This window comes from Saimiri boliviensis, chromosome 12, assembly GCF_048565385.1.
Source record: "Saimiri boliviensis isolate mSaiBol1 chromosome 12, mSaiBol1.pri, whole genome shotgun sequence".
In the NCBI taxonomy this organism is placed as follows: Eukaryota; Metazoa; Chordata; class Mammalia; order Primates; family Cebidae; genus Saimiri; species Saimiri boliviensis.
Window position 1 is genome coordinate 57837384 of NC_133460.1, and position 25770 is coordinate 57863153.

At 51.4% G+C, this 25770-nt stretch overlaps 1 long non-coding RNA gene across 3 annotated transcripts in view; it reads right to left on the reverse strand.

Moving 5' to 3' along the window:
* Positions 1–20887: 20887 nt before the first annotated feature.
* LOC141580601 (uncharacterized) overlaps positions 20888–25770 on the reverse strand; it is a 290797-nt gene continuing 285914 nt past the window's right edge. For 2 of the 3 annotated variants that reach the window (XR_012512852.1, XR_012512851.1), the window contains exon 5: positions 20888–25757. This is a non-coding gene — a long non-coding RNA (uncharacterized LOC141580601). The remainder of the gene's footprint in view (positions 25758–25770) is intronic. The other variant, XR_012512853.1, reaches the window with a different exon arrangement.

Sequence of the window (25770 nt, forward strand, 5' to 3'; positions counted from 1 at the left end):
TTAAAAAGACTTCGGAAAGTTATCACTCAACTTCTGCTTATATCTTATTGTCCAGAATCTAGTCACCTATTCCCCTTCTGGTCCCAAAAGAATCTGAGAGTAATAGTCCTTTTACCATGGGCATTGCTGCCCTACATACATGTTGTTATTAAGGAGGAGCGAGAGGATGCTTGTTGTGGAAAGCAACCTGCAACCTTTGCCACTAGAAGTGAGCAGCTTTGTACAAACCTGAGCACAGATGGAATCTCTTCCTGGTAAAGGAAATGCCCCTTCACCTCCTGGGGAAATAGTTATCTTAGGGAACTCCAGACAGAGGAGGACTTGGCAGCTATTTAGGAAGATGACATCTGCCTGATAAAGAAAAGGCGCTGAACTCCTGTGATTGCCCGTGAGAACAGAAGATAGGAGCGCTTGGCTGGCTCCAGGCTGCTGTCCCCAGCAGTGAGGCCCCCTTATCATTGCCAGAGGAGAGTCTGCTTGACAAGACCCATTAACAGCACCCAGCTGTGATTCCACCGGCATTCTGGAGCTGGATGTTCAGAACCACCTACCTTCAGAGGAGAAGGGAAGTCCTGGGCCAGAGCATGCCTCCATGGGCAACCGCATGCCCACTGGAGACTTTTAAAGCTGATAGAGAGGGTGAATCCATGGGCCATGCATGCCAGCCAAGTTCAAAGGCATCTCTACAACTGAATAAAGACATTGTGAAAAAGTCACAAAGAAACGCTAATTCTCCCTTACCCAGTGCCTAAAGCTGATGTGGCCCATGGAGCTGTGGCAGGAAGCCACACAAGCCACTGAACCACTGCCTGCAGCTAGAGAAGGCGTGCAGAGGACATGGAGTGGTGGCTGCGATGCTCTCAAAGGAATGGGGAGGAGGAACCAGGGTCGGGGCCTGACTCCTGGATGAGGCCAACTCTGCGTTCCCTGGGGTAATGCCGAGAGAGCCACTGCAAGGCAGTCTCACTGACGCTTTCTTCTTCTGCCTTGGCCCCTGGTTCCCTGCCATTCTGGCCAGAGGCCGTTTTCTTTCTGTCTGGCGGGAAAACCTCTGTACACTTAAACAGAGTTTTGAACAGTCTTTCATTTGTTCCTAACAGGGAGGCCAAGTAGGGCTTATTATTGTGCCCATTTTGCAGATGATTGAGGTGAAAGAGGGTTAAGACATCTGTCCAAGCTCAGCAGGGCATGAAGCTAAAACAAGGCTCTATCTGTCTAGCATTTAAGGAGGAGGCTGTCAGTAAGACATGTGGACTTGGGAGAAAGGGCCCCTCTCCCAGCAAGGCCCACACTCATTGACCTCCATCTCCTAAAGCTAAACTCAGCAGAGATGAATAATTAGATATAGCCAGCACCTGCTCCTCCCTGGTCTCAGGCACCTCCCCAGCTTCGCTGCCTGGGGCTCAGGACTGATGACACCCAGAGATGGACACTTGTGGAATCAGGTGCATGGCCAACTTTGTGGTCAGCTGGTGTGAGCCAGCACCAGCCTCTGTCCCCAGCCTATCTGCCAGTTGCCAGGGGAATGACGGGATGACATCCATCTCTGTCCTGATGGGACAGATGAGGAGCAGAGGCAGACGGCAATAAAGGTCAGTGCCAATTCCCAAACGCCTGCAACTGGATTGAGGAGGATGGGACCTCGCAGATCCCCGCAGCCCACGGTACCAGCAGCAGCACAAACACAGCACCCAAATTTCCACTATCAGCGACTTGGGGTTCTCAAGAGCCCTTTCAAATGCAAATATTTCTGTAAGAGGGAATCACCTGAAACGCCAGAGTCTTCAGTTTCTGCCTCTGTAAAATAGATATGAAAACGTCTCCCACTCACGGCAAGGAGGCTGAGAGGCTGCAAGAAAAACTGCCAGCACGAGGCTGGGACAGTCTGTAACCCTGAAATGTTTGGGTTCATGAATCTGTGAAATAATCATGACAGCTTTTGGGGTCAGGGCAAGGAAGGACGCAGGACACCTGAGGTAGGTGAGCTGCCAGTCCTCTGTGTAGGGCCAACCTGCTCCCAGTTCCACCCCCAGTGCCCACCTGATACCCCCAGCCAGTCTGTTCATGGGGGTTCTGCAGCAGGGATCTCTTCTTTGGGGCTAGAGTTGTTGGGGCTGGGTGAGGAGATGGGGGAGGGACTAGCCAAAGAGCTGGGAATGGACATGGCGGTCAAGAAGGACACTGCCCTGGAGAGGAGCCAGAGAGTGAGATCCAGCTGGTCTGATGCAGAAACCAACAAACCAGCACCTCCCCAAGCACCAGCCACCACCATCGTCACTTACTCATTCTTGGAACAATGTGCTTTGGATTTTATAAAGCGTTTCCACATAGTTGATCTAATTTTATTTACTCTAAGGTATATATTATAGCCCATTTGGCAGATGAGGAAAGTGAGGGTCAGAAAAAACCCCATAGCTGGTGAGGGATAAAGCAAAGCCAGGTCTCCCTCTGCCCTGTCCTCTCTATGTGCAAATTACAATCTCTGGTTCTGGGAAACAACAGACCATACCTGTCAAGGGGTTGTGGAGAAGAAAGGAGAAAAAGCCTACAAAGGAGCTGGATTCCCCACGTGTGTGTGCGCATGTGTGCATGTGTGTGTATGTGCACGTGTGTGTGCATGTGTGTGCATGTGTGTGTTTGCATATGTGTGTGCATGCGTGTATGCATGTGTGCATGTGTGTGCATGTATGCATGTGTGTATTTTATGAGGTGGGGGTCAGAGGGTGCAAGAAACAGTGATTAGCTCCAACTAAAGATTTTATTGCAAATGTGTTTTGTGCTTCTGTATCTTTTACCTTCTGACAATGTTACTTCTGTACTCAGATAAGAAAAGAAATAATGCTTCATATATATACATAATTTTAAACGAGAGAAAGCCATTGGGTTATGGAGAAATCCAGCATGGATTTGGAGTCTGGCAGCTTGGCTCCTAGCCCTGAATCTTTCCCTGCCCAGCTATGTGACCTTGGCCCTGTGGCCTCCCCGACTCTGGGCTTCCACTCCCTTATCTACAGCTCGAGCTTTGGGATGGAAGCGCCTGCAGATCCTTTCTCTACTGGCCTAAGTGGTTTGTGAAAAGTCACTTCTAAGGAGAAAGCAGCTCAGGGATTCCCAGTCTGAAGCCCTAGATTCCAGACGTTCAAACCCACCCCCCTCTCCTGAGGATCTGGAGTCAGGACACGGTCACATTTATCCCCTCCACACCACAGGGAGAGTGAGAAACAGGTCCCTGTGATTCTGACACACTGTTTCCATCTGCTGCTAACCTGTTATTAGCAGGATTTTCCTAAACCTCACCTCTATTTTCCAAAGGCACACACACTGAGCATAGTGGCTTTCTTATCCTCTTCCTTAGCTCTCGAGAACTCAGATCCTGGGGAGGAAAGAATGCACACTCCAGTTTCTGATCAGAGCACTGCCTCTCCTAGCTGGTTCCTCACAGGTTACAGTTTAGAAGCCTCCTGGAGACGTCTGGAAGCTCTGATCCCTGCATTCGCTTTGGGGCTGTGTCTCTACTACTTCCAGATGTTTACACAGCTGGCTGGATTACTTAACTGCATTGACATCATACACCTTGATATTTCCTCTTTACAAAAACAGTTCAGATGGGAAAGAAACTGGCTATTGAGAATCTGTATACCACAGAACTAACCAAAATAACATTCCAGCTCTCCAGGAAGGCCCTGGACGCCTTCACTTGCAGGCACTGCTCTTGCACAATTGCATGGGTCTCAGTTTCCCTATCTATAAATTGAAAAGATGGGTTTGGACAGTCCAAGAGTTCCTCGGGTGCAGAGAATTGATCTGAAATTGCTTGGAGAGTCTATCTCCTTCCTTTATACAGATTTGGAACCTGAATCCTGGAATGGGGAATCTATTTGATTCAACTGATAACTAATTACAGAGTACCTACGATGGTTAGGTAGTGGGGCAAGACGAGTTAGACATAAAGGAGGAAATAAGATCACACTGGTGCATGGCTCCCTGTGTGCCCAGCACTGCACTAAGCCCTTTCTGGCTAGCGTCACTTTTAAGCCGCTTAACAATTACAGGACATCTGTATATTTCTCTCAGCTTTACAGATAAAGAGACTGAAGCTTAGAGATGATAATGAGTTCACCAAAGCTCACAAAATCTTCTGTATCCGGGAATTCCAACCTCCATGTGACTGATTCCAGAGCCTTCATCCTTAAACATTACCCTATACTATTCCCCAAACATTTACTGCCCTCAAGAACTGTCTAGTCCAAAATGAGACACAGGTCAAGGAGACAACTGACATTTACAGCACCAGAATTTGGCAAATGCCACCACCAAGACCTGCACCGGGATCTCAGAGGGCCCTGGCCTTGTAGGATGAGCTGCCCAGAGAAAGGGGCATTTGGGCTGGGCTTTGAAGGCTGAGCAGGAGCCTGTTGGGCCCAGTGGACTTGCAGGAAGACACACAGTGTCTCTACCTGGCGACAGCATGAGGTCCTGACATTGTTCAGTGCTCCTCCTTGCCATCCCTGCTTTCACAGCCTTCTCATTTTAGGAAAGGCCCAGAGACTTCTGGGTCTAGATGTCACTCTGCAGCCAAAGGTGGCTTCCTGGCACAACCACTCCCTATCAGCTCTGCAAGGCCAGGGTCAGGGCCTGTCTGTGTTTGTGCCCTTGCACCTGGCGCAGAGAAGGGCACAGTCTGTATTTGCTGAACAAATAAACATTTAGTCTTTCAGGAACTGTTTCCCAAGCAGCAGCAGCAAAATAAACAACGAACATTTGTTGAGTGTTATGCGCCAGGCAGTGTGCTAAGTCCTCTTCATGCATCATCTTATTTAATCCTCCCAAAGCCACACTCCGAGTGAAGAACTATTACGTTGCCTCCTTGACACATGAGGTTAAATAACTTGTCCAAGGTCACACAGCTAGCAAGTGGCAGAGCCTGGATTCATGCCCAGGCCTGTGGAACTTCAAAGCCCATGCTCTTAACCCCTCTGCCACCAGCGTCTCTTTGTTGTGGCCTCGGCACCCCTCTTTGTTCCCCAGGGGGAAGGGCTGTTGCAAGCAGGCCTGAGATGCCACAAACCTTCCAGTACATCCTGCCCCTTTGTCCTCTGACATCTGTTTGCCATTTTCCCTGCTGCAGAGCCGGCCAGGCCCTGCCTCCTGCCTTGCCGTAGTTCAGATGTCAGGGAGGATGGAAGCCAGTGGTGCCTGGTGTCTGAGCATCTGAACTGGCAGAGAGTAAGGACAGCCTGGTGCAAACACACATTTGTTTTGTCAGCCTGCGGCGTGGCATTTGTCAGAGGCAGGGACACACGACGCCACCCACACCTCCCCAGGCTTCTCACTGCGCCCCACCAGACAGTCCCGTACCGCCCTCCCCTGGCACCCTGCAAGGTCACAGCTCTAAGGAAGGTGAGAGAGAGGGGTTCCTTAGCTCCCACTCTTCACCCCACCTCCTGCACTCCCCGGTATCCTCTTAATATCCGTCGTACACCTCCACCAGGATAGAATTTCTTTCTCTTTTAAGCAAGAATAGGGAAAGCTCTGAGAATTTTTGGAAACAGCATTTTTTTTTTCAAAATAGTTTCCAAAACATTGGCCTTGAGAGATATCCCCCCCCCCCACACACACACACAAAGTGTTCCAGGGTGCAACAATTTGGGGAGATGTTGCTTACTCTGCCCAGTCTTACCGGTTCTCAACGCACATTTCAATGATTGCAGGCACTGAGAAGTTCTGCAGCATTTCCCAATGCATCCTCTCTCCTCAGATCATGTGTTCCTGATGTAAGAACATTTCGCAAGGCTGGAGGAGAAGCGGCCCCGGCCGGAAACACACCCACCGAAAGGAGTGCCCCCTTCTCTTCAGATTTGTGTAGCATGGAGCTGCCTGCTCACCGTACTGAATGCGCTCTGGGCTTCTCTCGGTGAGTGAGCCTCCGCACCCTGCCAGGAATTCCCTGACTCCGCCACCCCAGAATGGACTTTTCTTGCGAGTCCATTCCGCGAATGATGCCTGAGTGGGACAGCTCCAGGGAGACCAGGGTGGACTTCGTGGATGCAGAGCTACTTGGGACCACATGAGCTCGCTGGCACTGAAGTTCCCCAAGGCCAGGCCGACTGCTTGGGGAATCAAGCCTCAGGAAAGGGCCTGGCCGCTCCCCACTTTCCATTTCTAAGACACTGGGACAGCACTCAGGGAGAGCAGGCACACCCTGGTCAGGCCCGCCAGGAGCAAATCCCTGCGCCAGTACCCACCGTCTTTCGGCCTCAGGCTCCCCAGCCAGAGGAAAGCACAAAGAACATGGCTCACGCGATGTCTCTTCCCAGAGCCCTGCACGTGACTGGCGCAAAAAGAAACTAGATGCGGATGTATGGAAGAGCATTAGTGTGAGGTCAGCCGCTGTTGCAGGACGGATTTCCTGGCAAGCTGACTCAGCAGGAGGCTAGTGTGCAGAACATTAATGAGGGGTGTTCCCGGGACCCACACCCACGGGGAAAGGGAAGAAAGCAGGGAGAAGCGGAGGGAGAAATCCAGCTACGACGATGTAGTCACAGCAAGACCGCAGCCGACCCTATGGGGAGTGCTAAAGCCTGATGGCCCTTCGGAGTCTCCTGAATTCAGGCAAAGCGGTGGGCCCTTCTATGTTGGCCAGTCACTGGATGCGGCTCTCCCGGGGAAGGGCATGACCTTGGCGGCGTAGCCTTGAGTCCATTCCTGAAGAGGGCTGACAGCTGACGTGCAGGGCTCTCCACTGACAACTCCCAGCAGCTTGGGGTAGCGTCCTCCAGACCTGCAGGGGAGACTTGGGTGCCCAGCACAGCGGGTGGTTGTCTGGCACTGCTCCCTGCGGCATCACCACCCACTCTTCTGGGCCTTCCTTTTCTCCTGATCCCTCTGCCTAGGCCAGCTCTTCCTTCCATTCTTCCAGTCTGCCTCATTGTAGGCCAGAGACTGCTCTAAGAAACAATTGTTGCATGGGATTGGAGCAGAATCTGGTCACCCTCTATGCTCAACTCTGGCTCTCCAGGGACCTCTCTGGGAGCTGAGAGGGGGCCCCTGGCTGCCCCTGCAAAAAGATGTCCCCTGAGCTTGAGGGTTCTACATGCAGGAAGGGGTATTTGAGTCTGTCCCTCAACCAGGTCCTGCCTCTTGGGCTCTGGGCTGTGGCCTCTGTCTCTCAATGCATCTTCTCCTCTGCCATCCTCCCTAGGGGACCTCCAGCCCTGTCCCGATTCTCCTGTCTCAGATCCTAGATGTAGTCCAACTACTCCACTAGGGTCTGGGTGGGTACTGCACTCTTCGCAGAGAAGCAACTGGGCTGTGTGGGACCTCTGGCTCACATTTCCTGGGTGTAAATTATTGTCCACTTTCATATGAGATCTTACGTCCCAGAATATCAGTTTCTTTATCTGTAAAATGAGATTAATGAAAGGCACAGCAGAGGCACTGGGGAGGTGTCTGTGGGACAAAGGAGTAAGTGCATGGCTTGGGGCATGCAGCTGAGGGACAGAGGCCAGCCAGTGCCAGACCAGGGCTGGGCTTGGAGCGTGTCCACCGTGTGGTGGTTTAGAACCAGGGCAGAGTGGGGCAGGCGCTATCCATCATACGCCAGCGTGTGCCTTTGGCAAAATGATGCACTTTCTGTTGTTAGTTTCTTCTTTGTGAAGCAGGGATAATAGTACTCACCTCCAAGGGTGTTTCAAGGGTTGAAGTAGACCAAGCACACAAAGTCGAGTGCTGGGCACACAGTCAGCCCCCAGGGCACACAGTCAGCCCCCGGTGCAGGTGTGTTTTCATTCACCCTGTTATGTCAGTTTTGCCTGACTCTGGGTCCACGGAACTTTCCATAGCCTTGCACAGCCTACCTTGATGCCCTCTGGGATGAATACTCTCCAATCATCGCCCAAATAAACTCCTCGGTCAGACCTTACAGTGCAGCCCGCCTGCTTTAACTCGGAGTCTGAGCTCATCCCTAGAGCCCGTGAGGCTCCCAAGAGGAAGAAATGAATTGCTCAGCCTGCAGCTTCCCCCTGCTGTTCTTCTAGCTGGCTGGGGTTCCCATTAGCGAAACAGCCCAGCCTTCCCCCAGCAGGAGAGGGCACTGGCTTCACAAGGTGGCGTGGAGCTGCGTGAGTGCCCAGTTCCTAATGGAGGGGGATGGCAATCCCAAACACTGCCCATTAGCAGCGGCTGCCATGACCCCAGCCGCTCCAGCAGAGCAAAGCTTCATCTCCAAGTGTCCTGTCTGTGCACCTGGTGGCTGTTTTCCCCTCCCAGGATTGTTCATTAGCACTGAAGGGCATGGCTGCCCAGCTCCAGGGGGCTTTCTCAGCAGACCGGGGAGAAGGCGAGGAAGGGGCATGGAGCGAATGGTGGGCTGGTCCCCCAATAGTAGCTGTTGGCCAATATGCAGCGACCCATCGCTTCCTTGGCCACGGCCACAAGGTACCTCGCACGCTACTGCAAGGTAGACATGCAGTAGCAAGAGTACTCAGCTCATGGAGCTGTGTGGAGTTAGGGAGGTCACAGCTCCATGGCTGGGGATTGGTAGAGGCTGGGAGGAGTCTGTCGAGCTTCACACTGAGCCCCACAGTCAAGACCTAGGGATAAAGAATAGAGGCCAGGTCCCAGATGGGAGGGGCATGCAGGGCGTGGGGAATTCTGACAGGAGTGGCTGCAGGCACAGAGCAGGAGTGAGGTAGTGTTTGAGGGCCATAGTTCCAACCAGATCCAAAAGAGGGCCCAGTTGTGGTGCCTGCCAGACCCACGAGGGTGAAGAAGGAAAGAGATCACACCCCAAGTACAAGGCTTGGAAAAGCCATAGTAAGATCTTTTAGACTCACTCATCAGGTTGCTTCCCATCTCCCCGTGCCTGCCTCCAGCCCAGCCTGCCACGGCAGGTTTTTCACCCCATCCCACCCTCCTTGCTCTCAATTCTTCGGAAATGTTCCCAGCCTTTCCCCACCCCAGGGCCTTTGCTCATGCCACTCAACCCAGCAGGAAATCTCCACCTGCCTCAGGCTCCAAAACCAGCTCCCATCCTGCCCTTCTCAAAGCCTGGACCAGGGACGGACCAGCCCTGCCCACCTCCCCTAGACTTATGCCCACCATCCTCTTATCCTTTACTCCAGCATCCTGTTCTATTTCTTTTAGACCTCTTATCATAATTTATACTTACAGGCTTCTTTGATACTTTGTTTATTATCTGTCTCTCCCTCCAGTTCAAAGACTCCAGGAGGGCAGAGACCACCTCTCTCTCTCTCTCTCTCTCTCTCTCTCTCTCTCTCTCTCTCACCATTATCTCTAGCCCTAAACATTCTAGAAGCCCTCAGTAAGCGTCAGCTGTTATTTCTACCAGTTTATTACTGCTGTGGTGGTAGTACTACAGGCTAGCAATAAATATCACTTGAACCCTGAGTATCAAGACTCACTCCAAGTCCCACTCACTTGAGGGGCTGTGATAGCAGATGTGCCAGGCCCGGGGCAGGCAGAAAACTCCTGGCTGCCCACTCTGTACCCTTATAGGAGGTCAACTCATCCCCACAGTGAGGGTGAGCGAGCCCCAACCCCATGATCCCTCTGCATCCAACCTGCCTCTTCGGGGCCTGCCCAGCTCCTGGAGTCAACCCAGAACCCCCGCCCCCGGCACACATTCTGTCATCTCTTCACCGTGAACTGTATTTAAAATGTAAATAAAAAAAGGCTTTTAGGAGATTTAACTGTTTCCCTTGGTATTTAAATTATTCAATTATAACTAAAGCTATTAAAATACAGTTAATTAAAATTGTTAGATTGTTTTCCTTTGCACTGATCGCAGCATTGCCGACTTCTCCCTCTAGCTGTTTAATTCCTATTAAAAATGATAATGCCTCGCTTTATTCATAAATGCAGCAACCTTCCCGCACATTCTTCAAGTGATCTCCTCAACACGAACCGCGCCGTGTTCTTTTCTTCTAGCAGTGAAGCGGAAATTCTGCTGTAGTCTTTAGAGGTTTAATCAGCAGTAAAAGGCCTCAAAATTTAAACATTAGCATTACCAAGTCACAACAAATAATGCAGGCCCCTGCAAAAAAAAAAAAAAAAAAAAAAAAAGTTTAATTTTGATGCAACATAATGTCATTAGAGACCAAAGGAGAACCCTGAAGTTTAATAAAAGGTGGGACCCAAATAAAGATTTTATAACTCACAACATAAAATCACCCGCTCCACATGTTAAATATTTTATTTTGAAAGGTTTCACGGCATTTCCAGTGGGAATAGCTCTGTAGTGGAAGTACAGATGGGTAAGTGCTGCTGGAACAGAAAACACACACACACACACACACACACACACACACACACACACAAAGGAAGAAACGAAGGCTTCAAGGACTGGCTCTTAGCTTGTTGAGTTTGGTGTGTGTAAGATGGCGCACCCTGAGAAACTAATTGGTTCTAGTGTTTAAACTCCTGAGCCATGTGTTCCCACAAGGATAATGGCTCTTGCAAGTAATGACGGGCAAGGTGGCAAAGGTATTTAACTTTCTTGAATGTAGCAAGTGCCACTTCCAGCATTTGGAGTGATTTGTGAGCCACATGTGGTGGAGGGGGTGAGCCTTCTAGTCCCCAGATGGAGAAACGGAGGGTATAGTGATGAAATCAGCCCAATGCCACCAAGGGAGACCAGCTGATGAGGAGCCTTCTATGAGCCAAGCCAGGTGTGAGTAATAACTATCTTGCCCTTGAGGAACTCAGAGTCCAGCAAGGCCCTTGTAAACCGCATACAGGATACAAGTTCCGAGAGCGTTTGCTCCAATAAATTATTCCCATGGGGAGGTAGAAGACTTCGAGAGAGAAAGAAAGATTGGTGCTTTGGCTGGCCGAGAAGATCTTCACTGGCCAAGAGAAGGAGGAGAGGGGAAGATCAAGACAGAGAGGCAGGAAGGAGATGGCAAGTTGGGGACACCAAGTCATTTGTTAGGGCTGGAGTATGGGTTGGTGGGAAGAATGTGGTGGGAAAGTCTAAAATCTTAGGAACCCTTTCAGGAAAGGCCTTGAACCCCATGCTTAGGAGTTTTGACTTTACTCTGAAGGTTGCCTACAACTTCGAGGCCAACCAAAGCCCATTAAAGATCTATGCCTGTCACAGAACTGGGTCCTTGGGAGGTAGTTGGTGTTGTTGAGCGTATTAGTCTGTTCTCATCCTGCTAATAAAGGCATACCTAAGAGACTGGTTAACTTAGAAAGGAAAGATTTAATTGGCTCACCATTTCACAATACCGGGGAGGCCTCATGATCATGGTGAAAGGTGAACAAGGAGCAAAGCCAAGCCTTATACAGTGACAGGCAAGAGGGCTTGTGTAGGGGAGCTCCCCTTTATAAAACCATCAGATCTCGTGAGACTTATTCACTGCCACAAGAACAGCATGGGAAAGACCTGCCTCTGTGACTCAATAACCTCCACTGAGTCCCTCCCACAACACATGGGAATCATGGGAGCTACAATTCAAAATGAGATTTGAGTGGGGACACAACCAAACTATATCACTGAGTAAACTCATGAAGGATCTAATGCCTCTTGTGCACGAATTACCTGTGGGAAAGCCCTGGTTTTGACCAATAAGCTAGTGGTTGCCCTATCCAAAGGATGGTCTCTGCCAACCTGAGCCCTTGGACCTTGGTCTGCAAGTGTCCTGGGCTCTCACACTGGGGCTATGGTCTTCCATTCACTTTCATATTCTCTGTTGGGGACATGGGCTTTCTCCTTTGTGCAGCCACAGAACCATAATCACTGAGCTACCTAGGTTCACCACATGTGCCTCTTGGCTCAGAGGTGCACTATGCCCAGAGAGTTAGGAGAGGGGCTGGATTTATGTTCACATCAATACTGTTCTTCACTGGGAAATGCAAGTGAAAACCACAATGACACCCGCTGTGTAGCCACTACAGTGACTGTGAGCAACAAGGCGGCCATGCCAAGTCAGTCCATCCTGAGGCGAAGACGTGGAGAAGCTGGAACCCTCACGCACGGCTGGTGGTGTGACCACCTTGGAAGACAACTGAGCAGTGTCTTCATGAGTTAACACATACCTCCCGTGTAATTCAACAGTTCCACATCCGAGAAGAGGAATGAAAGGCTATGTCCACAGAAGACATGAATAATTGTAGCAACTTTATTCATTAAAGTGTCAAAGAGTGAAAACAGCTGTAGTGTCCATCAACAAAGGAATGGATAAATAAACTGTTCCATATCCATTCAATGGAATGCCACTCAGCAATAAAAAGGAATGAGCTATCAATACATACCGCAGCATGGATGGATCTCAGAATAATGATCCTGGGTGAAAGAAGCCAAGCAAACAAGAGTGCATACGGTATGATGCCGTTTACATTAGGCTGGTGCAAAAGTCATTGTGCTTTTTTCTGTTGCTTTTAATGGCAAAAGCTGCAATGACTTTTGCACCAACCTATACAATATTTTAGGTAATGCCGACTAATCTGTAGTAACAGAAGGCAGTTGTCTGGGAGGTAGGGGTGGATGGGAAGGAGCCATAGGAAGGAGTTATGAAGGAGCAGGAGACTCGGGCGTGACGGTTGTGTTCATTCTTTGACAGTGGCGATGGCCTCGTGGGTATACATAACGTGGCAAACGTACACAAGCATATGCTTTAAATATGTGCAGACTGTTGAATGGCAACTGTGCCTCAACAAAGCTGCTTTTTAAAAAGTTAAAAGAGCCAGGGCTTCCGTTTTCTCTTTCACAATTTCAATTGTGGTACAGTTTCACACGTACAGAGAGGCAAGATTAGGCCAGGACCCTCGCCCGCTCCCTGTCCAGATACACCCACCACTCACATGTGGTCTCTGTCTCTATTTTGTTTCTCTGAACTATTTGAGAATTAAGTTGGAAATGTTGTTCCCCATTCATCTTAAATGCTCTAGTGTGTATTTCTTTTTCTTTTTCTTTCTTTCTTTCTTTTTTTTCTTTCTTTCTTTTTTTTTTTTTTTTTTTTTTGACAGAGTTTTGCTCTTTCACCCAGGCTGGAATGGAGTGAAATGTATGATCTCAGCTCACTGCAACCTCTGCCCAGGGTTCAAGTTATTCTCCTGCCTCAGCCTCCCAAGTAGCTGGGATTTACAGGAGTGCACCACCATGCCCAGCTGATTTTTGCATTTTTAGTAGAGACAGGGTTTCACCATGTTGGCCAGACTGGTCTCGAACTCCTGACCTCACGTGATCTGCCCACCTCAGCCTACCAAATTGCTGGGATTGCAGGCGTGAGCCACCACTCCCTACCTAGTGTGTATTTCTTAAGAACAAGCCACTCTCCCACCCTCCATAGTATGGTTATCAAAATCAGAAATTTTAACACTGGTGTGATACTATTGTTTGATCTGGACTCCATATTCAAATGTCCCCAGCTGTCCCCACACTGCCCTTTTTATCTGTCTTCTCCACACTCTGGGATCCACTCCTCAAACCCACAGCTCATTCCACTCTCATAGAGTTCAAGTCCTGGCCCCATCGCTTACTCAGCCCATGACTGCATGGACACTCACTCCCTGCAGCCTGAGGGAAGGCTGAAGGAGAGGACATTTGTGCTGCCTCTCCAGCATGCTGCTGTGCTGAGGGAGCTTTAGGGGAGTGGGCGGCAGCAAGCACACCTCCGTGCACCCAGGGCCACTGCCCCAGACATTCTTCAAACACCTGCAGTGTGTAGGCTGGCCTCATCTCAACCACAGCCCTGTGCTCTGGCTTCTCCTGCCCAGCCTCTCCCCATCCCTCCTCTCGCGTCCTTAATATTGTCATGCTGACCCAGAGCAATAAGCATTTCTGAGCAGCTCATCAAAGGCGGTCATCCTCTGGCAAGAGAGACAAGTGGGCTGCAATTGTGACTTTTCAAAAGCTTCAACTGATGAAATAATTCTCTCTGGAGTTTTTTGGAATATAAAATTTTTCTTCCTGTTTAAAAAAAAAATGTGTCTTTCCTTTTTCTTCTCCCCTTCTTACTGTATATTACTCAGTTCTGCAGGAAGTTCAGTCTCAACAATGAAGACACCCTCATCCATGCCGGCGGTGTCCCTGGTCATCAGCCCCTTCTCCCGGGGCCTCCTTCCCACACTGGAACATACAACCTATACCTCCCTGGATACAGCTGACCCATGAGGGTGGACCCTGATCAGGAGGAGCAGGACCGGGGGCTGCTGCCTGGAAGACAGCCTGGAGTCAAAGCTTTGCCCATTTGGGATAATGATAACTAACTCATCAGATCATCTCTCTTGGAGAGTTTAAATGCAGTAAGGACTTGGCTGCCTAGCTCAGCATATGTAACGAAAGTGGAAAGGTCACCAACAGCAGGGCGCAGGGCAGCTCCACCTGCACTCATGAGCTAACGGAGGCTGCGTGTGGACCTGAGACGAAGACACGAGGAGAAAATGGAACGGGGTGCTAGACGGAGCTTGAGGTCAGCATGGTGACTGGGACGCTGGCATGGGAAGCACTGCGGGACCCACGTGTGCCAACAGGGAGTGAGGACACCACGTCCTGATGTGTTCACCTCCCCCCAGCCCTGGAGACAGCTCCCCCAGATTCTTACACTGCCTGGTTGTATCTGCTTCTTAGGGCTGTCAAGGAAACCAATGACCCAAAACTGATGGGGGACGAGAACTCTGAAATCGGGACATTGGCCCAGCGGGCTCCCTCTGGAGACCCTTAGAGAGAATCTCTTCCAAACCTCTTTCCTGGCTTCTGGTGGTTCCAGCCGTGCTCAGCACTCCTTGGCTGGCAGGAGCATCGTCTAACCTCTGCCTCTGCCTTCATTCGGATCATCACACGACTTCTCCCCTGTGTCTCTGTGTGTCTTCTCCTTTTCTGTCTCCTGAAAAGACATCTGCCATTGGATTTAGGCCACCAGGGTCTAAATTCAGAATGAGCTCATCTCAAGATTCTTACATTATCTCTGCAAAGACCTTTATTTCAAATGCCCCATTCTGTGGTTCCAGGTAGGCAGGATTGGGGATAAGGGCCACTGTTCAACCTGGCACACCAGTTGTGAGGGTGAAGGTACCAGTCTTCACTATGGCCCCCTGGGTCCTTGCTACAAGACTCCAAAGCATGGACTTGTTTGAACAAGTGTTTGTTCCTTGCAACCTAGAGAACCTTATTTTTTAAAGGAATAAGTCTCATGGGAGGATCGTGGGCTTTTCTTTGGGCTAAAGTGTCTCAGGTGGTCTCTGAGCCTCATTCTTCCAATCTCAAATTTTCTAACAGCCCCAGGTGGTCCAAGATTATTAGGCAACTGGTGGAGAGGACGTCGGGAAGGAAGGGTTTGTTAGAGAGAAGACCTGTGTAGTGTTGGAAACAGACACAATTTGTGAGTTGTGGACGGCACAGAGATCCCAGAGCAGGCAGAGGCTGGGAAGGAGCTGACAGCAGAGTAACCTACCTGAGTTTCTTACTAGGCAGTAACATTGGACCCGTACTTACTGCTCTGAGCCTCAGAGTCCTCACCACTTAACTCAACTTCACAAACACCAGTTGAACACCTGTTAGGTTCCAGACCCAGGCTGGGTGGTGAAAACATGGCAGTGGGGCAGGCGTGTCCCCACTGGGGCTTGACAAGCTCCCCATGTGATGGAGGAGAAAGGTTCATGAAGGACCAAAGGGTCATCAGGCGCTAAGGGCTGTACCAGCATTCGGTACAAGCACCCTGAGAACACTAGTGGTGAGGTAGGCAAAGAAACACCCCCAAAAGAGGTGATGCCAAGCTGAGTCTTAAGGAGAGCTTTAGAGTTGTTCAGGAAGGCGGCAGAGACCAGGGACCCAGGCTGAGCTCATGGCAGGAGCTCACAGTATGGTCCCTGGAAGTGCTCTGTGTATTCAGAAAGGACATCACTACCTCCACGGGGCTGGAGAGCAGGAAGTGTGGTGGAAACCTTTGGAGAGAAGCTTGTAGAGAGACGCAGAAGCACTTGAATGCAAAGGAGTTTGGACTTTATTCTGTACCTGCTGGGGGCCATTGGAGGCTGTGAAGCCTACTGTAGGGTGAACAAATTTGCAGCACAGAAAGATCACTCAGGCAGCAAGAGGGGACAGAGGGCACAGGCTGGGAGCAGGGAGACAGGCAGGGAGCTATTGCAACAGCCCTGTGAGAGATGACAAGGGCAGTGGCATGCGATGGAGAGGAAGAAGTGGATGCAAGAGGCATGTCGGCGGCAGCCTGCACGGGGCTGGGTGACCTCACACCAGCCGGCTTTGCCGACCTGTCTGTGGGTCACAGAAGATAATGGATGTGATGCACTTTGAAAGCTGCAGAGCACCCTGTCTGGGTGCCATGGCTGGTTTTGACTGGATCATGAAGTGCAGCCACTCTCCTCCTCCCTCGCCCATCTCGGCTGCTGGCTTTTGCCTGTAAGCAAGGGAGAGAGGGGAGGTGAAAAACAGAGACATTAAGTGCCAAAGCTTATGTTAATACAGCATTAAGGTTGAAAATGTAATCTCCTAGGAGTCAGGAAATTCCGAGCAAGGGGTTTCCATGGCAACCCAGCCACACTGCTCCTCTGTCCATTCGGGCCCTGTTTTCCTTGTTAAATATGATCCCGTCGTATATTATATTTTATCGAGTTAAATGTGCTACCCACAGCATGCGGAGCTCCAGCCAGCAGCCCCCAGAGCTGCAGGAAATGAGTGTCTCTGTGTGTGTGTGTGTGTGTGTGTGTGTGTGTGTGTCCAGGAATGGGAGCCTTCAGAATCTGCCTGATATAACACAGCCACATCTTAGGTCCTCGTCCCTAATAAATGAGATGTAATTCCACTAAGAGCAGCTCCTGCACTCACCAGTGAGCAAGGAGGCTGCAAACCTTGTGTTCAGAAGAGGTCGTTCAGGGTGCCTGCCCCTGTTGGGGTGGGTAGGTGAGGGACATGGCAGATTCCAACACATCCCCCACAGGAGGGCCCAGCGGCTCAGGCAGGACCATCGCTGCCACCCGGAGCTGCCTCCTGGATGCAGTTCTGAAGAAGTGAACTGGAATTACCTGGCCCAGTGGTTCTTCTCACGCGCCAGCCAATTGAAGATCAGCTGTCACTGTTGGTTAGCATCCCAGGGTGCGCTGGGCACCAGCAAACAGATGCGAAAAGGAAATTGGATGCTCCTCCAGACCCTCTCCCCACTAACAGAGCACAGTGGACAAAAGGCTTTCTCAGTGGCAGTGGGAGTTAGGAAGAAGGGGGAAATGACCGTCAAGGAGGGCAGCTAAGTAGTGGAATGTGTGACGGAGAAACATCTGTAGGATAATGTGGTGGAAAGAGCATGGAATGTTAGAATCAGGCTGACCGACCTCAGCCATCTCCCAGGCATGCAGTCTTCAGCAATTCCCTTAATTTCCCTTTGTCTTAGCTTTTTCATCTACAAAATTGGGATAAAATTACCATTAACCTCACACAGGCTTGTTGGAGGATTAGATGGGATAATTGATGCAAAAGCTCACTGTAAACTTCTAAATCCCTGTACAAATGTCACTCTTCCAGGGAGCTCTAGAAAACCATGCTGGATTCTGGACTACTACGGTAGGCTCTAGAAATTTTGTGATCAGTTCTGAAATTCTGCAGTGGGTTCCAGAACTCACGGACGGGTCTAGAACGGGGATAGACAAACATTGTCTGTAAAGACTCAGATCATAAATAGTTTGGGATTTGAGAGCCATGCTGTGACTACTCAACTTTGCCAGAGATAAGAAATGAATGGGCATGGCTGGGTTCCAATAAAACTTTATTTACAAAAACAGAAAGTGAACCAGATTTGGCCTGTGAGCTGTCCTTTGCCAACCCGAGTCTACAGTGATCTATGTAGGAAAACAAGCTTTTCTGTGTGAATGCTGCTCCTCTGCTCAGAATTTAACCCTCCCTCGTTGGCACCCTCCTGCCCTTCTACCTCGCACCCACTCATGCATACCTCTTTCTTTGTCCAGCCAACTCAGCCTTCCAGAACCAGTTAGAGTGAGCTGCTCCACGAGCAAATTGCAGTCACTTTTGGCCGTTGGCTGCCTCCCTCACAGACTGTGAGATCCTTCCAGCCACCAACTGCGTCAGCAGTTGACTAAAGGCCCTAGCTTTTAGTCAATGTTTGGTCAATGTTTGCAGAAGAGATGGTATGAAAAAACACAATATCCCAAGGAGCTGGGACATTGTCATTCTCTCACGAAGTCTGAGCTGGGATCGTTTCCAAAGCCTCAGGTCTGGGCACCAATCCTCTAGTTATGAGCTGCTCCATCAGGGCTTCTAGAACCATCAGTAGGCAGTATCACTTTTACAGAGACAGGCCAACTTGAGTGTCCACAACACAAGACTGGGCCTCCCTGCTGTCTACATAGGTGTGGTGGTGCCTTGGGGCAGCAGGCCAGATGGGCAGGAGCAGGTCAGTGAAAGGCTTTAGCCCCAGCGAAAAGGTGACAGCCACAGCACCCCTCCCACGGAGGGAAGGTGCCCCATGTGATCAAGCACATGCATCCCACTCATGACAGCAAAGTAGCCTCCTCATGCTGCCCTCGGGGTGCCTTGGCCTCCTCCAGCCTGATAATGTGGAAGCTTCCAGAAGCGCAGCAGCTTTCCCATTTGCAAGCTCCCCCTATCCTCCTCCTGGGCAGAGCAGACGGGCAAAGCCGAGTTGTGTAACTCACCTCTGAGTCACACTTCCCCTGCTTCCCCCAGCAGGGCATCTGCTTTCTGCCTGACAGAACTGGGCTTCCTCAGGACAGCCAGACAGGCGGCTATTGTTCAAAAGTCAGGGCCAGGTTGATGAGCTCTTCCACCCCCAGTAGATGAGCTAGGATGACGTCACTTTTAATTACGATGGTGGGGGGATAGGTATAGGTGTGTGCGTGTGTGCATGGAGCAGGGTTCCACAGGCTTGTGCAATGTGCATGTATCTTCACATTGTGAGGTGTGTGTGTCCTTAGTACAGGCTAGTATATTGTGTAGGTGTGTGACGGGTACATGTGTGCTTGCACACGCAGGGCTTTGTGAGTGCACAGGCAGAGGCTTCTGTGTACACGGGAGGCTGTGCGCCTGAGAATGCCTGCTGTGTGGGCATGTGCTTCCATCTGGGTCTGTGCGTGTCTTTAATTTAGGACGCCTTCTCCTGGAGGATTCGATAGCTTCCACCCTCTAGCCTTGGCAAATGAATATTTTATTACCTCTCTTTTGCCACAGCGTTAGGCGGTTTTCCTAGGAAGAGCTAGAGCATGACACACTCCAGCAGAGAGGAGGCCTCTGATGTCAGAGCCCTGAAAAGCAAATCACCCCTCGACGACGGCCCGGGAGGGCTCACAGAGGCTGGGTGTTAGTACCATTAAGAACTGATGAGTCAGCCTTTTTCCCTGTTCCCCTACAGTGTTCTCTTGAAATATAAAGCCAGCATACCCATTTCACAGGAGGCTGAAGGGAGCTCCCTGCCACTCTTCCTGAAGCCAGCCCGAAGCTATTTATTTACTTTTTCCCCTCAGTTCTTGGTCCTCCTGTGAGGCAAAATGCTGAATCCTGGGGACAGAAGGTTACCGCATAATCCAGGGTGGCAAGTGAAAGGTCCTGACTTCTCCCCAGGCTCAGGGTGAGGGCTAGGCAGCCAGGAATACAGGAGGCAGGAGGCCGTGGAGGCACTGGGGGAACACCAGTATCAAGACAGTGAACGATGACAAGCAAATAAAGGATGTATCGTAAACAGGTCATTTGCACATTTCACTCGCTTTCAGGGCCGTCTGCAAGGCTGGTCCACTGAGGAATGGGGTGCACACCAACCAATTCTAACCTCATTGGTAGAGGGTTGGCTGCTCCCCTAGGCAAAACTGGCACCCTGTGCTGCAGGCCCAGGAAGCTTTAGACATAAGACAAACTGCTGAAAAGACCAAGGGGGTAAGCTCTGCCACAGAGGCAAGCGGCCTGTCCCATGTCTCCAGAGCTGCAGAGCCATGCCAGCCCCTTGCACTCTGCCTCTCCAGCTGCTCTCTCCACCCACAGGGACTCAGGTGGCGGTAGAAGCTCTCTAGCTTCCCCGTTCTTTCTCCCATCTCTCTAGAAGGTGGCTTGGAGCATGAAGTGCTTGCTCCGGGACCTCAAGGCTGGACACGTGCGGCGCAGGGGCTGCTCCCCACCACTGGCAGCGAGCCTGCCACCCAAGTACTCTAAGCCAGAGCAGCCAGGATGGGGAGGAAACAAGGCCACATCTGAAACTCTGGAGCACTGGAGCAGGAGACATCATTCCTTGGTTCACTAATTCCACAGAGAGTCACTGGGTACTGTCTGCGTGTCCTGGAATAAATGTAAAAGGCCCCAAACAAGGGCATTAGAAAGATAAACAGTGGAAAAGGGGCTGGGTGTGGGGGCTCACACCTGTAATCCCAGCACTTTGGGAGGTCAAGGCTGGAGAATTGCATGAGCCTAGGAGTTCGAGACCACCCTGGGCAACATGGTGAAACCCTGTCTCTAACAAAAATACAAAAATTAACGAGGTGTGATGGTGTATGCCTGTAGTCCCAGCTACTGGGGAGGCGAAGAGGATGGATTGAGCCCAGGAGGTCTAGGTTGCAGTGAGCTTTGATTGCACCACTGCACTCCAGTCTGGGCAACACAGCAAGACCTTGAAGACCCCGTCTCAAAAAGAAAGAAAGAGAAAAGGAGAAAGGAAGGAAGGAAGAAGGGAGGGAAGGAGGGAAGGTAGGAAGGAAGGGAAGGGAAGGAGAGAGGAGGCAAAGAGGGAAGGAAGGAGAGAGAGGGAGAGAGGGAGGGAGGGAGGGAGAGAAGAAGGAAGGGAAGAAAGGATGAATGAATAGGAGCCTCCTGAGGCTTTTCCATGCCCCATCCCCGCCCCGTCCACCCGTGAATCCTGATAGCCTGCTCTTGGTGCCCTCCTCACACCTCACACTGTGCTACTCCCTCTGCTGCTGAACTCTGGCTGGAGTGGTCATAAGAGTCACGATCACTATTACTGTCGAGCTCCCGCTTTGCGTTGGGCCTTGTGCCTCACGCACATTGTGCTTCATAGTTCTTGCAGCAGTGGGATGAGTTAGGTTCTAGTATTGCATTTTACAGATAAAGAAACTGAGGTTCTGGGAAGTCCCGGTTCTCACCTCAGTCACCCTGCAATGGCCACGGCAGAGATGTGCCTGGCTCGGTGTCTGTGGAGTAGGTCTGAACACACTGGTCATCGGTTTCCCACTGGCCTGTGAGCTCCCTGAGGACAGGGCAGTGACTGATCCAGTTGCCTTCAAATGTTCCCTGGAGCTTGGCATCTGGACCTGCACAGGTGGCCGTCTGGTGGAGGCTCCTTTTGTCTTCTGCTCATCTACCAGGAGCTCCTGAGTGGCACGTGCCTTAGCAACCATTTGAAGGGTCTGTGGCCAGGCCCGCCCTCAGGCTTCAAGTCACCCCAGTGACCTTCCACACCAGCCGTCCCAAAGAGAAAAGTGGGGCTCTTCCCTAAGAAACAGGCAAGCATTGAGTCAGACAGAATGGGAAATCAAAATGTATTCCCACAAGACCTAGCTGTGTGGCCTGGAGCAGGTTACCTAGCATCTCTGGGCCTATGTTTCCTCCAGTGGGGCATCCAGCCCCTCCCAGGAGTGTTATGAGGATGGGACTTGAGGGATATATGGCAGGCCCCCAGCAGCAGTGAGCCTGACCTCCAGGAAGCTCTCACCAAATACCGATTCCATCCTGAGCAGACTGCGAGCTTTCTGAGGCCAGAGAAAGGGTTTTACTCATCTCTGTCTCCAGCATGCCCAGCCCAGGGACCAGCACCGCATGGAGTCCTGGTGAGCGGTGCTGCTGTGAAATTGTCCTCAGCCTGGTGGCATTTATAAGAGTTGACCCTAACACGTAGGCTTTAGAGGCCTTGACCAGAAAATGCCAGTGATTCTCAGCCAGGCTGCGGGGCCTGCAGGCGCTGTTCTTAGAAATCGTAGCTCTTCCCTTCTTCCCCTTTGTTTTTCTTTGGCCACTGACCTTGGTCCCACACCTGCAGTCACAGTCAAAGGCTGTGAGAACAAGGTGCCCTGCCTGGGTAAGGGTTCCCTGGCCTGCCATGGGGCCACCCCCGCTACCTCCCAGCCCTGGCCTCTGTGGCTAGCCCAACTATTTCGGGCTGAAGGTGCCACTTACCGCCGCCAGAACCCCAGTCCAGGGGTTCCACTGCCACCCATCCCTGCCCTTCTCCAGCTTTCCTTTACTCCCAACTAGGCTCCCAGGCGGTACCCGGGGCTCATCTCTCTGCTTCCAGGCTGGCTCCTCTCGCTCACCGGTACTCCACGTTCTGAGACGCTCATCCCGGCTCCCAGTTGCTTGGCGCCATATTGCTGTTCCCTTGTCCCATTCCCCTCTCGGTAAAATCCTTGTTTCCAGCTTTATTCGGTACCATCTTTACTGCAGACGGCGAGTCTGCTCTCAAGTGTCCTCCTCATCTGTGGGCTACTGGGAAATTCCCACTTAGCACAAATCCCCTGTCCATCAGAGCCCCTCCTGCGGGTGATCGCTCTGGAGGGCCCACCTTCTCGCTCCTTCTCCTGGGCCTTGATGCCTCTCCTGCCTTCACTAAACCTGGATGGTGGGGGAGCCACTGAGCCCAACCCTTCCCTGTCCACCCACTCCTCCCGCAGCTGGGGCCTTCCATGCCAAGCCTGGCATTGACAGCAGGCGCCATGGAGGGCAGACGACTAGCTAGGGGATGAAAACCTCCATTCACGACAATATCAAATCCCTGGCTCCAGAGAGGGAGACAGGTTTGCTCCCAGTTGGAGACATCGCGGGCGAGGGAAGCCGATACGAGAGGAGCGTCTGCTTAATGCAGGCTCTGTTCTTTTCACCTGGCAGGCCAAACACAGCAGCTCACTTGTGTCTCTGAAATCCTAACTGGCTTCTGGCGGGGAGCTTTGGGGACTGCAGGGGAGACATGAGGCAGAGTGTGCCAGCCATGCCCCCAGCCAAATTCCAGCTCAGCCAGGGCAGGGACTCAGGGGAAGGCCTGGTGACGGCGGGCCACACCCATATCCAGGGGAGCTGTCAGATGAAGCGAAGCCGTGTTATCCAACCACCCACAGCCCTTCAATTGCCGTTTTCTCTTCCCTGCCCTCCTTTCTAAATGTACCCTGCGAAGTCGGCATAAAGGAATCGTAGGCTACCAGTGTTGAGGGCCTTGAGCAATTCCTTCATTCTGTTTTCAACTTTTAAGGGTCATCCGCCTAAAGGTAAGCCCCCTCATAAATCGGTATACTAAATCTGTAAACATAAAGCCATAAACTCTCTCTCAAGAAAATCGTATGCCCCAAATTGAGCATGTAATTATATGGAATCCACAGACCCTGAGAGCGCACTCTGCAAGCCCCGTGAAGTCCGTGTTGAGGACGTTTTCCAACATCTCCTTCAGTGGCTGGGAAAGCTGACTCAACTAGGGGCGTCTTACTTGCCAGGAAAACACAGTGTGTGGTTGACAGAGAGGGGGTCATATTTAACATCTAATTGGTAAAAAAGAAATGTGACTATTCATGAAATATGTTTTGTAAATGAGAAATATCAAGCTCAGAGTGGCCATCGGGCTTGCACAACGTCCCTGGCTGTCCCCCATAGCTCCACCCCTCCATGTTCCACAATAGAAAAACGTTTCGCTGGGCACTCGGCAGCCTACCGTTCCCAGCATCCCTTACAGCTGTGTAAGATCTGGCCTCTACATCCTACCGGTGGGATGTGAGCAGAGATGGGTGGAATTCGAAGTCACATCTTTGAGATGCCTAGGTGTGCTCCCCTCCCTCTTTTCCTTCATTCTAGTGGGTGGCAGGCAGATGTGACCATGGGAGTTGGAACAGCCATTCTGGGTCACATGCTCAAGGTGGGGTAGGACTAAAATGCTGAGAGGCAGCTGGGGCTCTGATGTTTGTGAGCTACCGGACCAGCCTGGGACCAGGTACCCGGGCTTTCATTTCTTCAGGCCACATTATTTTAAGTTTCTTTGCTATTGCCTTAGAGTTTAGCTCATAACCTCAGACTCCATTTGCCCCTCATGCAGTAGATCTCCAAGTCCCCTCAGGAGTGGGCATTTCTATCTATCCTTCCTCTTGCCCTCAACCCCTTTGCCACTGCTCTGCTTCTAGACCCCGAGGTGATTCAAGGGTCTCTTAGGACACCTCTTTGTTACAGACAAACTGCCTCCAGGCTGGAGCAGCTTTTCTGAAACACACTCCTGAGCTGGACACTCGAATTCTTCAGCCCTCCAATAGCTCCCTGTTCCCCAAAGAGCATAGCCCACTCTTCCCTTCGCCTGCCCCCAGCCTGCCTCAACAACCCCAACCCTTGCAACTTGCTTCAAGCTTCCTGTGCTCCCTACATAAGGAATTGCTTGCCCTTGTCCAAGCTCTCTGTCACCTCCAAAGCTTCCCCACATCTGGACCACCCGGTATGCTCTTCTCCGAGGTCTTCCCCCTTAGCCAGCCCACCCAGCGCCTCTTCCCACACGCCCCACGTCACCTTGGCCAAATCTCCATTGTAGCAAGGAACTCCGGTAACTGATGTCATCCGTCTCCTGCAGACGACAATCAATGCCAGAGCCCTAGAGCGCTTTCCCTAAATCCTTAGGTGCCCACCCTGTTGCCAGGATCCTCTGCCCGAGACAATTCTGTTGAGTAGAAACATTGACTGGAGTAAGAAATGGAACTCAGCTTTTTCACGCCTCTCTGGGGCCCGCATCCTGCTCTGCTGTGCCTTGTCACCCTGGTGAGGAATTTGCTCCTTCACTCCTTCCATCTTCTAGTTCCTCTTTCCACGAGTGTAATTCCAATGACAGCACCTCCACTGCCTGGCAGGAGGAGCAGAATTTGTTGAATGGATGGACGTATGCATTCCCTGAGTGCTTTTTAGTTTATTTTATTTTGCCAGTCTCTGATAAAAGGAAGCTGAGTTCTGTTTCTGCACTAGGCCCTGGGCACACAGAGCTAGAGAGAGCCCAGGCCTGCTCTCCAGACCTTCCCAGCCTGGTGGGTCAGAGGAGGCCAAGGCTATGGAGGAGGATAGAGCCACTGGCTCCCCAGCACCTCCTGGGTGGGTCTCTGTAACATTTATTTTTGCCTAAATGATGTAACCAGACCCAAGGAACTGGTCTTCCCCACTCCTGTGGGCAGGCTGGAAGAGGTGAGAGGCAGAGTGATCCGAGGCTTCTGGCAACATGATGAAGTCGTTTGCAGAAAGACAGTTTTGTTCTGACTTGAGTGTTTTTCCACATGACTTCATCCCCCCGGCAGGCCTTGCTTGGGTCTTATTTTTTTGGTGGGCCCCAGCCCCATCTGTGTGGATAAAATGGCCTCTGAACCCTTCCCCGGGCAGCTGTGCCAGGACAAGCAAGGTCTGTTTGCTGCCCTGGGCCAAGCACCTGGCTCTGCCACCCACCATCCTGCAAATGGCCTGATCGCAGGCAGCCTTGCCCACAGCAGGAAGGGGCCCCACGGGGCGTGGGGTCAGGCAGGGCGGCAGGGCTGGAGCCAACCTGTGGACCATGTGGCCCATGGGCTTCCCTCTAGCCTGGAAAGACCTTGCACTGGGCCTCCTTTTCCTCTCTCACCTCAGTTTCCTCACCTGCAAATGGGGGTCAGCATCAGTCATGGTTCATGGGGCCCCTGGGAGGATTCAGTGACGTAAGGACACAGGGAAGGACCCTGCTCACATTGCCAGCGATGGTTCCTGCATTCTCTTCTTGGTCGGCTCCCTCACTCAAACCTCGATGGGCACCTCTTCAGGCCAGAGCCTTCCAGGGTGTCTGCAGACAGACC